Source organism: Dromiciops gliroides, chromosome 1 (assembly GCF_019393635.1).
Source record: "Dromiciops gliroides isolate mDroGli1 chromosome 1, mDroGli1.pri, whole genome shotgun sequence".
Classification (NCBI taxonomy): domain Eukaryota; kingdom Metazoa; phylum Chordata; class Mammalia; order Microbiotheria; family Microbiotheriidae; genus Dromiciops; species Dromiciops gliroides.
This window is the reverse complement of record NC_057861.1, coordinates 671554884-671573489: the sequence shown is the minus strand read 5'-3', so window position 1 is coordinate 671573489 and position 18606 is coordinate 671554884. Positions and strand designations below refer to the sequence as shown.

At 40.2% G+C, this 18606-nt stretch overlaps 1 pseudogene; it reads right to left on the bottom strand.

Annotated features, from left to right (window-relative positions):
- Window positions 1–11180: 11180 nt before the first annotated feature.
- On the bottom strand, window positions 11181–16683 carry LOC122734986 (annotated as a pseudogene).
- Window positions 16684–18606: the final 1923 nt, after the last annotated feature.

Genomic DNA, 18606 nt, shown 5'->3' with positions numbered 1-18606 from the left:
TGAGGGGTGGGGGAGGGGGGTGGGGCACTAGGGGGGTGGAATAGAAGGGATAGGTTATAAGTATTGGGGTGTAGTGGTAAAAATTGACTAAATTGGGCCAAATTATGGAGGACCTTAAATTAAAAACTCAATAAATTTCCTGAATCTTATGTATGAAATGAGCCATATTTTAAATTGTTTTCAGTGATCAGATAGGTTTTGAGCTATTTTTTCATGTATATGGCCAAAGGGTGGAAGGAGAAGAAAACAGTCTTAAGGATATACAAGACCTCCAAATCTTGCAAAAGATGTAGATTTTTTCCCCCCTCAATGGGAGAGATTCATATCCTTTTCAGACCTTCATGAGGGAGATTGGGACATCTCTAGGGAAACAATGAGAGACTCTAAAAGGTAATTTTAATTCTTTTCTAGAGCAAACAGCTTTGGTGTAGGGAAGATTAGAAAGTAGAGAATAAATGTTTCTCTAATCCACAGTTTAAAATGGTATTGAGAAGCAGTGGCATAAGTGGAAAGAGCACTGGTCTTAATGGGGAATCTAACTTCAAATCCCAGACTAGGTCAAGCCACTAACCTCTTTGGGCCTCAGGTTTCCTCATCTATAAAATGAGGGGGTTGAATAAGATGATCTCCAAGTTGTCTTCCAGCTCACTGAGCCCAAAGCTGTCATTTTGCACAATGAGACAACTGGAGCCAAGATAGTTTAAGCGTTTTGACATAGGTGGTAAATGGCAGCAATTCCAAATCCAAGAAAGAACCAAAACAAAGTGTACACTTCGTCACAAGTGAAAACATTTAAGCAGCTATATATATTAGGATCAAGTATAATGAATAATAATGGTTCTGGAGAAGAGAGGATGAAACACTTCCCTCATGTGTTGGACAATGGGAGTGAAAGGTTGAAGAGGTGACCCTGGGATTGGATTTTGCTCAAGTGGCTTTCTTTCTCAGTATTCTATAGGGGAGGTGTAGGCTATATAAAAAATGAGTCATCTGTAAAACTTAAAAAGCAAATGCCTTGGGGGCAGCTAGGTGGCATAGTGGATAAAGCACCGGCCCTGGATTCAGGAGTACCTGAGCTCAAATCCAGCCTCAGACACCTAACGCTTAACTAGCTGTATGACCATAGGCAAGTCACTTAACCCTCATTGCCCTGCCCCCCCCCCAAAATAAAGCAAATGTCTTCACAGTCACACAATAAGCTAAGCAAACCCACTTCTCAACAGTTTTTATTAATTACTGAGGAATGAGATAACATTTTTTTGTTTGTTTTTGAGTGAATTGGGGCTAAGTGACTTGCCCAGGGTCACACAGCTAGTTAAGTATTAAGTGTCTGAAGCTGGATTTGAACTCAGGTCCTTCCTGACTCCAGGGCGGGTGCTCTATCCACTGTGCCACCTAGCTGCCCCAGAGATAACATTTTACCTTAGATTTTCACCCCAACTCTTACAGAAAAAGCTACCTTGCACTGCAGTTTACTGTGCTGGAAAGAGTACTGGAGTTGGAATCAGAGGACCTAGATTTGAAATCTGGCTCTGCTGCTTGCTGCCTGTGACTTTAGGCAAGTCACTTAACTCCTCAGATTGAGGTTCTTTATATGTAAAATGAGGGGATATCACTGGACAATTTCTCATAGTCTTTTCAACTTTTAACATTCTATGGTTCACATATGGTCCAGTTTACAAAATCGCTTATTTTAATTACATGAAATTGAAAAGCTTTTCCACACAAAAAGAAAAATGCATGTACCATGAGGGGAGCAATCGACTGGGAGAAAAATGGGTAGATCCTTGCAAAGAGTTTGATTTCTAAGATATGTAGACAACTACATAAATGATCAAAAAGTTGTTCCCAAATGGAAAAAGGGGTGAAAGGATAGGAACTAATATTTCCCAACATAATAGTAAACCATTGGTGATCATATGGAAGAAGGCTTCAGATGACTAAGAAGGAAAATGCAAATCAAAACCCTGAAGTTCCACCTCCCACCCTGCAAACTGGTGAAGACTGGGACAGCCAATGTTGATGGGGTTGTGGGGAGACAGGCATGCTAGAGCATTGTTGATGGAGCTGTGAATCAATATAACCATTTTGGAAAGCAATTCAGAATTAGATTTGCTTTGGCCCACAAAGGTCAATGACAAAAAGAGAGGTTCCATATACACCAAAATAATTTATATCAACATATGCTGTAGAAGGTGCCACCCAACAACTGCAGGCAGACTAGACAAGTTCTGGTACCTGAATGCACTGGAACATTACTCTAAGAAACCAACCTGATAAATACAGAAATGCATGGAAAGACAACAGGAACTGATGTAGTCAAGAAGAGGAAAACTACACAGTGACCAACTACCATCCAAAACAATGTTTTGAAATTATAAAGAACAATCTTGGATCCAAAGAGATGTGAACAGATAGCTCCCTCTATTCCTTTACAGAGGTCAAGGTCCACACTGGATTTTTTTTTCTCTTTTTTTATCAAAGATCATATAAGATGATTCTTTGAGAGTGAGGTGGGACAATATTACAGGGAGCCATCTAGGCAATATGAAAAAGTCCATAAAAACATTTTAAAAATTCTATGATCCTTGTCAGAATTTGGTGTCAAAGTTGAGGTGATGTTCATTCCAATTGCAAAGTTTCAAAGCCACTGCCTAAACAAGTTTTTGTACAAAATTTTAAATATACCACAATTAGGTTTGAAAACATATTTGATCCTGTAGTTTACTTTGCTTTGGCAAAGGGATGACGGTGGGAAAACTGCCCAGACATCATGGCACCCCCAGCACCTGATCCTCCAGCAAGGGAACTAGAAAGTATCATGGCTTCAGCAGAGGCAGAGCCAAGCACCCCTGAGTAACAGATACTTCTCTCAATCCTAGGGAGGAATCAGAGTGAGAACAGCAATCCTCATGCCTACTGAGAATGTTGGGGCATACAACTGAATGTCAATACTCAAAACTGAAAATTTCCTAATTTACTTTTTATTTCATTTTTGGAAATACTATGCCTGTGCCCCAGAGCCTGGGGTTTCTCAAGCTCTGCTTTAAGTCCACTTGTAGGGTAGGGGAGAGTGGATGGGGAGAGGTGACTTTCAGAGATCTAGACTGCCTCCTGATGACTGGCTGAAAAGCCTACCTCCCTTCTGGTATGTAAAAGGAATGAAAAAAATTTTGCTATGTGCTACACACAGTATTAGATACTTTGCATACACATAAAACTAAATCCCTACTGTCAATAAGCTTATATTAGGAGAAGACAACACATGAAGGGAATATTAAGGAAGGCATGTTTTAGAGAGAAGTCAATGGTGATTGGAGTTCTGAGGCAACTCTTGACATTGAAGTGTTATTGCCAGGAATGGTTGTGTTGATTATTCTTTTTTTTTTTTTTTTTGGTGGGGCAATTGGGGTTAAGTGACTTGCCCAGGGTCACACAGCTAGTAAGTGTTAAGTGTCTGAGGTTGGATTTGAACTCAGGTCCTGAATCCAGGGCCGGTGCTCTATCCACTGCGCCACCTAGCTGTCCCGGTTGTGTTGATTATTAAGGTGGAAAGAGTGTTTGTGTGGTATGAGGTCATAGCCTAGAAAGGAGGAGCCTGGGAAATTTGAACAGCAAACTGAGACCAGGCATAATATGGTGAAATGTTAACCACTCAATAGGCTCGGACCTCCCATCCTTTTTCTACCTTGAATTCCAAATTTGACTGGGTGGGGAGAAGGGCATTTTTCCTCTTTCCCCACTTTTCACAATCTAGGTGTAATACCATTTTGCAGAAGTACATGGCAAAGCTGAAGTTCCCATCCAATTCTTATCTGCCTGCTACCTGTTTCCCTTTCTAAGCACATAACAGAGACTAAAGACCTCCTGAGATTGTATTTTCCATGTCCAAGATATGGCAGAAGCTAGGGTATTGCTAAGACCCTTCAGAATTATGTGACAGAAGTAGGCATGTACTTTCAGGAGGCAGAAACAAATTGATTCTGAATAGATTTTCTTAGTCCTAGTGACTTATCCTGGGGATTAATCCCAAATCTGGAAACTCCAGAGTTCAAGTATTCAGAAGCCACATGTAGAGGGAGATTTCTTCAACAATTCACTCCTTAGAAAAGAGATCCCCTGCTGCTCAAGTCCAGGAGCCAAGTATTAGGGATCCAGATCTGGAATTTACCAATTCCCCATGCTATTTCTGGGAGCTGCTTGGACAGTATATGTTCTGGGTAAATGGGGAATACTCGTTTAATAATCTCAGAATATCTTTACCTTCTGGGGGAGTCTGGTGGGTTATTCTGAATGTTTTGCTCATTCCTTTTGAGTGTTTTATGTCATGCATTCTCTGCAGCAGGTAAAATTACTGCACTATACAAAATACTCACATTGTACATTAAGTCCATGTGTGGGAAGTGGGACCCTTATTACCTACATTTAGGGAAACCTAGATATGAGCAACACCTCAGCTTCATTCTAGAGATTTGCCTGCAGTAAAACTCCAGGCTGGGGACAGTGAATGAACCAAGGGAAGAAATGTACTTTTTTCAGGTCAGGCCCCCAGAACTGAATTTGACCTCATGTGAACTTTTGAAAGATAGTTGAGAAAGGAGCCTTGCAATTTAGGACTGATAGGAAGTAATTGTAAATTTTTTATATTCTGTGGTCACATTACTATCAGTGTATGCACTAAAAACTTAAGGCAAGACAACTTGGAAGATCACTGGTATAATTTATCTAACTTTAGGTTAACTGAAATTGCATCTTAATTCACAGGAGGTTCTGAGTCGAGTCTGCTTGTTAGCTTCTGGAAAGATAAATAAGATATGTTCATTTTGACACTGGCCTCATGAATGTTCTTCATCGTTCATGGATGAAGCTTGCTTCCCCAATTAGACTATAATCTCAATGACAGGGATTTTACCACCTTTCTCCCCATTTCTTTTTGTGAAATTGTCCATGTCAAATAAGTAGAGAATCTATGTTTGGGGCCTCTGAGTATATGTTTATAAGATTTTGTGGCACCCTGACTTAGTACATAAAACAAAATAAAATCTAGGGAACAGACTCTTCTATCTCAACAGGGTAGTGTTAGCTCTTGGATTTGCAAGTTCAGGAAGAGGATTTCATAGCTTTTCTAACATTTATGATTTTATTTTTATTTTTTTGTGGAGCAATGAAGATTAAGTGACTTGCCCAGAGTCACACAGCTAGTAAGCGTCAAGTGTCAGAGGCCGAATTTGAACTCAGGTCCTCCTGAATCCAGGGCCAGTGCTTTATCCACTATGCCATCTAGTTGCCCCCTTACCTAACATTTAGTAGCCACTTTAGTAACTTGCGTGATAAGAAAGAAAAAAAGAGATGTGCAGTTGCTTGGACCCTGGTTAAACCACTGATTAAGAAACACTGTTTTAAGTCTATTATACTCTAAAAGACCTATGACTTTATCATTGTGCACACTCATACTGAACACAGATGAAAATCTGAAGTAAAGAAGAGGTTCATCACCAGCAGGATGGCTGCAAGGTGATGAATTTTTTTGGCCATAGCAAATGTGTTTATAAGAAACTGAACCCAATCCCCTCCCTCATCTCATTAACTGTTTGGCACAAGAGGTACAAAACCCTACCCAAGCAAAAGATTTCTCAAAAATTAGAATAAATCAGACAGAATTTAATGACTTCCTGAGGCAACAAGAAATAATGAAATACTCCCAAAATAAAATTTCCCAGGAACATTATAGCCCAAATCCAGAACTTCCAGGTTAAAGAAAAAATACTACAAGCAGCCAGAAAGAATTCAAGTAACAAGAAGCTACAGTCAAGGTCACATAAGATTTAGCAGCCACCAATATAAAGAAGCAATGAGTTTGAAATACAATATTTTAGAAAGTGAAAGATACGGGTTTATAATCAAGAAAAACTTACTCAGCAAAACTCAGTATAATCCTACAGGGCAAGACTCCCAAGCATTCCTGATGAAAAGGCCAATTACATCTAAACTTTGAAATACAAACACAGTTGTCAAGAAAATTCAAAAATAAATATGAATAAGTGATTGTATGGGACTAAACAAGGATAAACTTTTTACAGTCTAATAGGAGGAAATACTCCTTGCATCCGCTCCGGACCACATCAATAACAGCATCAGAAGAAGTCTAATAAGATAGAAGGTCTGAGAGTGATTTTTTGTATTATTGATCTTAAAAGACAGAGGAAAATATACACGTGGGGCCAAGGAAGCGGGGGAGATAGAGAGAGAAGGAAGCCTTATGTAATTTGGCTGGACAAGTAGAGTTTACAAAAGAGGAAGGAGTGGAGGAGAAGGTAACACCTGAATCTGTTTCTCATCTGAACATGTCAAAAGAGAAAAGAACACACATACACATACATGCACATACACAGAGTTGGGTACAAAAATAGTATTTCTTTTTTTTTTTTTTTTTTTTGGTTTTATGAGATATTTTCTTTTTTCCGTTACATGTAAAGATAGTTCTCAACTTTTGTTTATACATGCTTTACAATTTCAGATTTTTCTCCCTCCCTCCCCTCCCTCCCCCCTCCCCTAGACAGCAGGTAATCTGATATAGGTTATATCTATATATCTCTATACATATACATATATATATATACACACACATATATATACACATAATAACATTAATCCTATTTCTGCATTAATCCTGTTACAAGAGAAAGAATCAGAGCAGTGATGCAAAACCTCAAAATAGAAAAAAAAAAAACAACAGCACCCAAAACAAAAGAAATAATATGGTTCAATCAGCATCTATACTCCACAGTTCTTTCTTTCTTTTTTTTTCTTGGATTTGGAGATCCTCTTCTATCATGAGTTCCCTGGAACTCTTCTGTACCATTGCATTGGTGAGAAGAATATAGTCCATCACAGTAGGTCAACACTCAATGTTGATGATACTGTGTACAATGTTCTTCTGGTTCTGCTCATCTCACTCATCATCAGCTCACGTAAGACCCTCCAGGTTTCTCTGAACTCTTCCTGCTCATCATTTCTTACAGCACAATAGTATTCCATTGTATTCATATACCACAACTTGTCCAGCCATTCCCCAATTGATGGGCACCCCCTCAACTTCCAATTCCTTGCTACCACGTAAAGAGCAGCTATAAATATTTTTGTACACGTGGGTCCCTTTCCCCCTTCCATGATTTCTTTGGGCAAAAGACCTAAAAGTGGGATTGCTGGGTCAAAGGGTATGCACAGCTTTATCGCCCTTTGGGCATAATTCCAAATTGCTCTCCAGAATGGTTGGATCAGCTCACAGCTCCACCAACAATGCATTAGTGTTCCAATTTTCCCACAGCCTCTCCAACATTTATTATCTTCCTTTTTTGTCATTTTAGCCAGTCTGATAGGTGTCAGGTGGTACCTCAGAGTTGTTTTAATTTGCATCTCTCTAATCATTAGAGATTTAGAGCATTTTTTCATATGGGAATAGATAGCTTTGGTTTCTTCATCAGAAAACTGCCTGTTCATATCCTTTGACCATTTCTCAATTGGGGAATGACTTGGATTCTTATAAATTTGATTTAATTCCCTATATATTTTAGAGATGAGGCCTTTATCAGAAGCACTGGCCTCAAAAATTGTTTCCCAGCTTTCTGCCTCCCTTCTAATTTTGGATGCATTGCTTCTGTTTGTACAAAAATTTTTTAATTTAATATAATCAAAATCATCCACTTTGCATTTTATAATATACTCTATCTCATGTTTGGTCAAAAACTGTTCTCCTTTCCAAAGATCTGATAGGTACACTATTCCTTTCTCTCCTAATTTACCTATGGTATCACCTCTTATGTCTAAATCATGTATCCATTTTGACCTTATTTTAGTATAAGGTGTAAGATGTTGGTCTAAGCCTAATTTCTGCCATACTATCTTCCAGTTTTCCCAGCAGTTTTTGTCAAATACTGAGTTCCTATCCCAGAAGCTGGAGTCTTTGGGTTTATCAAACACTACATTACTAGTGTCATTTACTACTGCATTTCCTGAGCCTAGCCTATTCCATTGATCTACCACTCTATTTTTTAGCCAGTACCAGATAGTCAAAAATAGTATTTCATTCAACAGGAACCCAGGATGGAACAGGGAGAAGAGACAGGGAGGAACAAGAGAGGGTAACTTAAGTGAGAGAGAAGTCTGAAGCCAAGAAAAACAACAACAACAACAAAATCTGTAACCAAGGAGGGTGGAGCAAGATGAAGGATTTAAAAGGAAAGAAAGGATGAGAACTTATGATTAGACCGTGAGTGAGGGAAAGAAAACAAGTTGAGGGAAACAGAAGCAGATTGTATCTCCAGGTATTAGATGCCTTGTGCTCAACATATCAAAAACTGAACTCATTCTCATTTCCCCAAAACCTTCCTAAACTTTCCTATCCCTGTTGGGGGTGTCACCATCCTGGCAGCCTCAGACTTGCAACCTAGGAGCCATCCTCACTTCTCACTCTCATCCTACCCATATCCAATCTGTTACCAGAGTCTGGATTCTACCTTCCTTACATCTCTGGCATACACTCCTCTCCTATGACACTGCCACTACTTTGGTGCAGGCCCTCATCACCTTACACCTGGACCAGGGCAAGAGCTGGCTGATTGGTCTACTTGCCTTAAGTTTCTCCCCCCTCTAGTTGAATCTCCACTCAAGTGTAAGACTGATCTTCTCACAGTTCAGGTCTGACCATGTCATTTCCCTGTTCAATAAATTTCTGTGGCTCCCTATCAGCTCCAGCATCAAAGCCTAAACCCTTTGGCAGCCACAGCCCTTCACAATAAGCTGGCTCCTCCCTACATTTATTTTCCAAATATAATCTTTGAGGTCTCTGACCCTGGCCTGCTTATTTATCCTCAAACAAGACACCCATCTCCCCAATCGTGGGCATTTCCACTGATTGTTTCCCATGATTGCTAATTGGTCTCAATGCCTTATTTTCTCCCTACTCCAATTCATTTTCCATTCAGCTGCCAAAGTGATTTTCCCAAAGTCTAAGCATGTCACACCCCTACTCAAACTCAAGTAGTTCCTTATGACCTCCAATATCACATAAAATCACATTTAGCAGAAGGCCCTTCACAATCTCTCCTCTTCCTATACTTTACCATCCACCATGGCATCTACCATCAAGCTACACAAGGCAGCTTGATGTTCTTTGTGTGAGATTTAAAATTGGATATTAGATCATAAATCTCCCCTACTTAACCTTTCCCTTAATTTATCTCCCAGACTAGTAAATGGAAGAAGCTTCTGGTTTTCTAGTTAGAGCTTTTATTGTATGGTAGTCACAAGGTGATGTTGATTAGAAGGATAGGAAAGTAGAAATACAATACAAATCGTCTTAAGTCTAGGCTTAGTCTATATTCCATATAAAACTCACCAAAACCCAAGGCCACCTTTGGGGAGAGAGAGAGAGACCGAGTCAAGTGCGTGCTGTTAACCGAGAGCCTGGTCGAGTCAAACTCCAGTCAGCATCTGTCTGTGCAGCGCAGCCAGGAGAACAGCGGAGTAGGAAAAAAGGGCCCACTTCCGTTCTCTCCTTGCCTTTTGAGCTCGCACCACGGAAGTCGAGTGCTCAGCAGGCAATCTGATGTGCGTCGCAGGCGGACTGGTGTGCGTAGCTCATGCTATTGGTCTCCTCCCCAAAAGGGTGGTCCTAAAAAAAACTGGCGTCTCTCTATTATCTAACCAACTGTTAAAACTTTTTACCACATTTGTACCCCACCACTGAAATGCTATGCTCCTTCTGACTTCACTATTCAGCTAAAATCCCACCTTCTGCAGAATGATCCCTGGAAAATTACTTTCCACCTACTCTGTAGAGAGCTTACATATGTATATTTATTTATAGGCTTGATACTCCCATTAGAAAGCCTGCTCCTCAATTTGGCATTATGCCCAAAGGGCTATAAAGCTGTGCATACCCTTTGACCCAGGCAATACCACTTTTGGGTCTTTTCCCCAAAGAGATCATGGAAAGGGGAAAAAGACCCACATGTACAAAAATATTTATAGCTGCTCTTTATGTGGTGGCAAGGAATTGGAATTTGAGGGGATGCCCATCAATTGGGGAACGGCTGGACAAGTTGTGGTATATATGAATGTAATGGAATATTATTGTGCTGTAAGAAACGATGAGCAGGAGGAATTCAGAGAAACCTGGAGGGTCTTGCATGGGCTGATGATGAGCAGAACCAGAAGAACATTGTACACAGTATCATCAACATTGTGTATTGATCTACTGTGATGGACTATATACTTCTCACCAATGCAGTGATACAGAAGAGTTCCAGGGAACTCATGATGGAAGAGGATCTCCAAATCCAGGGAAAATATATATATTACCTGTCTAGGGGAGGGAGAAAAATCTGAAATTGGAAAGCTTCTATAAGCAAAAGTTGAGAACTATCTTTACATGTAACGGGAAAAAAAATACTTTATTAAAAAAAAAAAAAGCCTGCTCCTTGAACGCAGGGAATGTTTGCCTTTCTTTCAATCCCCAGCATTTAATGCAGTGCCTAGCATACATTAAGTGCTTAATAAATGTTTGCTGACTGATTCTGAAGGAGAGGTATACTTCAGTAATTGGGCATAGGGCTAACAGGAATGGGAAGTAGTTAGAGATAAGGCATACATAATAGTTGTTGTAATAACTAAAAAATAATCAAGATGAACCAAGATTTAGTGACTGACTCCAGGAAGTTGGTAAGAAACATGTCAAAAATGACATCAACCTTGCAAACTTGAGACTGGGAAGATGATAGTAAGAACAAGGAAGGGAGACTGATTTTGAAGGGCAACTAGATGGCTGAAAATTACTAAGAATAAATCTACTGTAACCATGGAACACAGGACTTCATCAGGAGATATGCATTCAAATCCTGGCTTTGCCACTTATCAATTATGTGGTCCTGGGTAAGCCATTTCATGTTGTTGGAATTTAATTTCCTTCATCTATAAAAGGAGGGGTTGAACTAATTGGAAAGTCTATAAATGTCCTTTTTTTTTTTTTTTGGTAGGGCAATGGGGGTTAAGTGACTTGCCTAAGGTCACACAGCTAGTAAGTGTCAAGTGTCTGAGGCTGGATTTGAACTCAGGGCCTCCTGAATCCAAGGCCAGTGCTTTATCCACTGAGCTACCTAGCTGCCCCTATAAATGTCCTTTTAATCCAAACAAAAAAGTGAATTCTATGAAGGAGGGAGTGACTGTGTTTGGTGATGGTTTTTGATTTTTAAGTCTCCTTTGATGGCTTCCAAGGGCTTAAACATAGAATTAAATCATAGGTTCACGGATCAATTTCACATTTTTTATGAGATAGTTCTTTAGAAACAGATCATCAGAGGATGACATTTCCACCACAGTCTGGAAAGGGGTTCAACTTGGATTTTATTATCGTTTGGTTCAGGCACTCCCCTCCCCTATTGAGGAATCAAGGCTTTATATCTGATGAGTCAAAAAACTTAGCTGGTTACTAATTAACAATTACTTGCCACATTTAAAAAGCAGCGACTAAATGACGGTGTTCATTTTATTTTCAAAATTGGAGATGACTGAGTGCCTAGCCTCAGTGGTTAAAATATAACTTAGGCTTACATACCTCTGATTTGAAAAGAACTGAAATGGAATCACAAATCAACATACAAGTGTAAAACAATGTGTTGTCCCTTTACAGTCATACATAAGGGTTGTCTGGACCTGTTTATAATTTCTTGTTCAATTTCCATTGTGAACAAAGGTAGACATTTGTGAAATGGCTAATTTGAGTACAGGCTGTGGCTGCACAACAAGGAATCAATATGAACATTTGATCCTATTAACACTGGGCTCTAACCAATGGAGGAATCTGGTGTTTCTTTCGGGAATGAGTTGCCTGATGGAGAATTAGATGTGAATTTTGACTAAAGGCTTTCCCACACTCATGGCATTGATAGGGTTTTTCCCCAGTATGGATTCTCTGATGCACAATGAGGTATGAGCTGCAACTGAAGGCTTTCCCACACTCATTACACTCATATGGTTTCTCCCCTGTGTGGATTCTCTGATGGACAGTAAGACCTGAACTCCGACGGAAAGCTTTCCCACATTCATCACATTCATAAGATTTCTCCCCAGTATGGATTCCCTGATGTACAATCAGATTTGAGCTCTGACTAAAGGTTTTCCCACACTCATTACATGCATAGGGCTTCTCCCCAGTATGGATTCTCTGATGTCGAGTAAGATGGGATCTCTGACTAAAGCCTTTCCCACACTCATTACAAAGAAAAGGTTTCTCCCCAGTATGGATTCTTTGATGCACAGTCAGATTTGCACTTTGACTGAAGGTTTTTCCACACTCTTTACAAACATATGGTCTATCTGTAATGTGGATTTTTTGTTGTGAAAAGAGATGGGAACTCTGACAAAAGCTTTTCCCAGACTGTTTATATTTCTGGCTTCTTTCTTTGGCAGAGGTTTTCTTGGCTTTGACTGCCACTTGCCTGAAACCTCTCCTTTCTTTCTTCATTGTCTCTGTTTTAGAGTTTCCCCACTGCCTCTCTAACCTCTCACCTTCTCTGAAATTGGATCCTTATTAGGAATCTGAGGTTATGTGTGTGGTTTTTTTTCTTCTAAATTTTTCTGATTTGAGGTTATCTCTTCCTCCATCCTGATGTGAATTCTTTAACATGAAAGCAATTCTTTATATTTCTGGCTCTTCTCCTGAAGGAATCTGCTTGTCCTTGACTGTCCCTTGCCTTAACGTCTCTTTTTCCTCTCTTCAGGCTCTCCCTTGTAGTGCTGTTTCCCTCCTGAATTTTTAAACTTCCATCTTCTTCAGGGGTCTTCCAAATTCAAGTTCCTGGGAACTGTTCCCTTCTAGACTCCTCCTCATGTTGTTCTGTGTAATGATGCTTCTTCAGAAATTCCTTGTTATGAAATCTTAAACTTCATCTCACCATCTGACAAGAGACATAGACATGTATAAATCACACAATTCTCATGGTAAGGAGGGAAAAACCTCTTAAGTGACACTAAATATTACTAAAACGACTTGCTTTGAAATTTGCATGCCTGAAAAATGATTTCCTATTATGGTAGTGGGGAATGAGAAGAGACAAGAATGAGTAGGAATATGATTTTGGGGATAGTTGGGCTGGGAGGCACTGACAGAAACAAGAGCCAGATTGAGATGAAAATATCTCATATTTCACTAACATGACATTATAAAAGGGCATTATAAAGATGGCCATGTCATTTTGCAACCATGTGTCAGGGCTGTGCCTCTGGCTCCTACCTCTCCTTGCCCATGGTCATCTATTTCTTTTTTTGGGGGGGGTGGGGGGGAGGTGGGGCAATGAGGGTTAAGTGACTTGCCCAGGGTCACACAGCTAGTAAGTGTCAAGTGTCTGAGGCCAGATTTGAACTCAGGTCCTCCTGAATCCAGGGCCAGTGCTCTATCCACTGCTCCACCTAGCTGCCCCCCTGGTCATCTATTTCTAAGCCAAATACTGCCACCAGTAGTGAAGTTGCCTCTTACAAGGGCTGTTCTGTTTGGGAAGACATTGCACTTAAGAAACACTGTATTCTATTACTGGGAATTAGTGCTTTGGAGAGCCAGAAAAAAATGCTCAAGTAAAGTAAGGAAAAAAAGTAATTCTTTCTTTTCCCACACCCCACTAGTGGAGGGAGAAATGGGTAGGAGGGCACTTTTTATATAACAGAGATCTTTAGTAAAAATGTTTATAAAATCATAAATGCTGAAAGACAATGTTGCAAATGTTTTAGTCTCCCCCAAACTTTCCATCTTATTCTCCTTATATTGATTTTTCCCCCATGGATTCAACCTTTCTGGTAATTTTATATCTCCATCAGTCCTTTGAAAGCAACACAAAAATCCCAGTGGTATAGGCCATAAAGGGAAGAGGGCAAGGTAGTTGGAAAGAAAAGATGAGGAACTTCACCAACTATCAGCCCTGCTGTCTTCTCCCAAATCCCTTAAATTTGTTCAGTCAGGGTAACTGGCAGCAAAAAAAGATGATTTCTCTAGGTTTGGTTCCCTCAGTAAGAAATATCTCACATCAAGCTCTCTCAATGTAAAATTGGAGCACCTTTTCTGTTCTTTTTTTTTAACCTGTTTTTGGTCCATTTTTAGTCTCTTACACTTTCCTTTTCTCTTTTCATCTTCCCTTTTTTGTCTCTATTTTTTTCTACCCTTCTTTCTTCTTTTGTTTTTATTGTTCTCTTCCCTCTTTTTTCTACTCCAAAGACCTAACATTTCCCTTTCCACACTTCCACCTCTTTTCCATCATCAAGCACATAATTCTCTCAGCTTATCATTAACTGCTTGGGGCCCACTCAGACACACAAATCATTACTGAATATGTTTATAGGGGATACCTCCAAGTTAGGTAGCATGGAATTGGAAGATCCTGAGGTAAAAAAAAAACCCACACATGAAGAATGAAATGTGTCTCTAAGTGTTAGAATAAGGAAAGACAATACTCAGTCAATGCAAAAGTATCTTATTTTCAACTATGAACAAAACAGACTCACAAAAGTGAATTACCTATTCTTGAAGGGAGAGGAGGCAGAAACTTCCTAAGAGAACTAGCCAAAAAGGGAAGGGACTGCTTTAGAAAGTAGTGGGCTTTTCTCATTGGAGGTCTTCAAGCCATAAAGAATATATATATATATTGTTTTAAAATTTAAGATGTAAAACGTTATAGGGTTTATTATGTATGTCAATAAATTTCATGGCTGAGACTTCAACCCCCATCTTCCAATGCCCTTTGAACTGTACCATGCTTCCAAGTTAAGGCTGCCAATCTGAAACTTGCTCCCAACTATAATTCCAGCTCACAGTGTTTTAAATGAACAAAGGACTTTTTCTTCTTCATACAAGAGGTGCATGGTATGCTGAAGAGAGGCAGAGGAGCTTCAATCTTCAGTTCTGACTCTAACAGGATAAACACAGGCAAGTTGCTTTTCTTTTCCAAACCCAAGTCGCTTTACCTGTAGAAGGGAAATAATGTTCTTTATAATAACTACCTCACAGGGTTGTCATGAGGAAAGCATCTTGGAAAACTTTAAATGTTACTTGGATGAGTTATTGTCAGTTTACAAAACTGCCTTTCCTCTCTCTATATATACAATTTTGAAAAGCTATAAACTTTTCCCACTAAGTAAAATCAACAACCATTCATTTGGTGCCCTAACAGGCACCAGAGATAGGGATAAAAAGAAAAGAAAAAGAAAACTACTCATTGTTTTAAAGGCGCTCATAGTCTATTGGAGGGAATAGGCAGAGATTTCTTTTTTTTGTCCTCATATCCCCAGCATCTCCCACGATGCCTTGCTCACAGGGGGTGCTTAATGAATGTTGGCTGAATTGAGTGACTTCTCCCTCCATCTGTAAAATGAGATGGGTAGCTGAGATCATGCCCAGTCCACTTTTAAGATCTGACAGTCTAGGTTCTAGGGATGCTGCCAGTTCTGTCATTCTGTATTTTTAAATTCATTTTATGTTTTAAAATTAAATTGTTAAATTCAGAGGTTGCCTTTAGGATTCACTCTAAGAAATTAAATGTAATGGATATCTTTAATCCCTATGCAACTTTCATTTTAGTTAAATTTTACTGATCTTGTTTCCTGAAAATCTATTACTAAGCTGCTATCTTTGGACTTCTAGTCCATGATCCACTTGATGATGCCAAGGCTAGCAGGTGTCAAAGGAGCCTCCCCAACAGGAAGATCTTTTTTCTACTTTTCCAAATTAACTGCCCACTTACATGAATTTCAAAGCCGGTTAAGTTTAACAAAGCAGGTAGCCTATCACCCACTTCCGGATGATTTATTTCCCAACAAAGAAACTTTGAAAAATGTTTTAAAAGCGTCCTTCCCATCCCCACCAATCTAATTTTCAAACCGAATTAGTCATAAGATCATGAGATGTTTAGATGAAAGGGACTTCAGAGATTGCCTAGTACAATCTTTTAATTTTGTAGAGGAGTAAACCATCCCTCCCCCTCCCCCCTCCCCGAAAAGACAAGTAACGCCTTGTTCAAGGGCGGGTGCAAAGATACTAAGTGTAACAGAGCATCGAGTTCCTGTTTCCAAGTCCTCAAACAGACACCAACAGAATGATGCGAATTGGCCCCAGCTGATGGGCTCCCTTGCCCAAAGTCCTGACCAGATGGATGCCAGATTTGCTGAACCTCCCCCTACTCCCACCTCTCCCCGTCCCCAGGTCCCTCTACCTCCACCCCCCATTCTGCTTTCCTGTAAAACTGATGTTGCTCGAAGAGGCCTGAGCATCTTCACAACCTGCTGACTTCTCGGACCCTAGCCCCAAGAGGAAGGGGAAAGCAGAACTCCCCAAGAGTTCTGCCCCATAAGGGCCAAGGAGGGGAGGCGCCGGAGGCCCCCCCGGGCGGGACGAGGAGGCGCCCATGGGGAAGACTGGCGGCTAAGGCAGCCATTGCTCTTTCTCTCCGGGCCTCGCTCTGCCCACAAGCTGAGGCTCCCGGGAAGGTAGCGGCTCCTCCAGCCTGGGGGCCCGGCCTCGAAGCCCAAACGTACTCACCTAAACAGAGATGAAGTAGGGAGGAATCCCTAGGGCAGGAAATGCCAAGGGCGCAGACGCAGTAAAATCCCTCCAGCAGTGAACTGCGAGGCACTAGAAAGTGAGTGCTGCGTCACTTCCGGAATATTCAGCTTCCTGTTGTTCCCCTCTAGGCGATCTGAATGTTCCTCTTCTCAGTGGTAGGAGGCTCAGGAGGTCCTCAGTCTCCAAGCCTGGGGAGTCAATCACCAGTGCCTGAGCCTGATTCCCCAGGGAGAGAAAGGGATGGCCAATGTTATGATGAATATATAAACCATCTGGATTGGCTGGAGCTGCCTTACTATCCGGAAGAATATTTAAACCCAGCAATGTACAAGTGATTGCCAGGAAAACCACAGAGTTCTTAGGGGTGTACATATCATTTGTCTCTCCCAATGTCTGGGAAGTTTATAGTTTGCAGATAATCAATCCCCTATCTACCAACGTCTTTCTCCAGGATAATTGGTAGATTTTATGTCTCTCTAATGAACATCTTAGTCTGCTGGAGCCATCCTCCTAAAAACATCTGGGTAACCTTATCCTTGAAAACCCCCTTTGAATCATGTACTCTTATCATATTGTTTGTTTTCAAGTTTGAACTATCAAATTTATTTGTATTTCATATACTTTTGTTATACTGTTTGCTTTTAAGTTGGACTGTCCAACTGATTTGTATTTCATATATTCTTTTGATAGTTGTGAGATACAGTGACAACCTGTTAAAGTACTGGACTCTTCTCAGTTAGGGAAAAGCTTGCCCATATAAAAAACAGCAAGGCAAGTTATTATCTAATAAACCAATTTAACTCAAGAATTTGAGAAAAGTAAGTTTTTCAAGGTTAGAGGGAGATAAAAACCAGTTTGAGCTGACTCTCACTGGTGCTTTAGTAAAAGTAGGTAAAAGTTCAACCCTAGTCACTATTGCTCTGGCTTAATAGACTTTTGGGGGGGGGCAGGGCAATGGGGTCAAGTGACTTGCCCAGGGTCACACAGCTAATAAGTGTCAAGTGTCTGAGGCCAGATTTGAATTAATAGACTTATTAATATTAACTTCTCCTCCCATGCCTAAAATCTCCACCCCATTTTTGGTCATGGGTTGCATGAAGGTGTAACATATCAAGGAGAATTTAGTTAGAACTCTTCCGAGAAGATTGTGAACCTGAGCCTAGCAACCTATAGTGACTCAAGGGAGAGACTCACAGAGTCGGGACATAGGATAAATATGGACTGCTTACTCTCAGCTGTAGCACTGAATAATTGGTTTTACTGTGGGTGCCAATTCTCATGAGAATGCAAAAAGGCTTTTTTCATACCAAAGTTGCTTCTGAAAAAACTTATTTTGAGGAGGTGGTCTGCACCTGTTTCTCACAATAGTGTTTGCATTTAAGCTGAACTGTCAAAGTGATTTGTATCATGCTAATGGAACTGATAATACCCTGTTCTAATGAGCCAGGAAAAACAAAAGTTAATAATCAATCTAGATCTGATTAATTTACCAAGAGACCTGAATTAAGTTCTGTAACAGTGAGCAGTGAATGTTAATATAGCTTCACTAAAAAAGGAGTCTGAACTCCATCTTTGAAAGGAGTCTCACCATGTACATGCCTGCTTGCTCTTAGGACAAATAAAATGGGGCTGTTTTCCTCACTGTCTCTGATCTGTTCCATGAGATGCTCACTGGTTTTTGGTTTTTTTTTTTTCTGTAGAAAATGGTAATGAAAATAACATCTCTCTGATGTGTCCTATAAGTTTTTTCACTCTGTTCTTCCATAGGAGACAGCTTCCAGGAGTTTGACATGGATAGGACCTCCAGATTTCTTATTAGAAACTATGGAGGTTGTAGGGTGAGGATCAATCTTGAAACACAACTCAACAGTTGGACTGGGAGTTGGGCTAATAATACCACAGAGCTTATAATATAAACTAAAAATGCATTGTTATGAACTGGGAATTAAATTATGTCTTTGGCGTTCCTTTTTTTCCCTTTCTCTCTCAGGATTGACTAAATC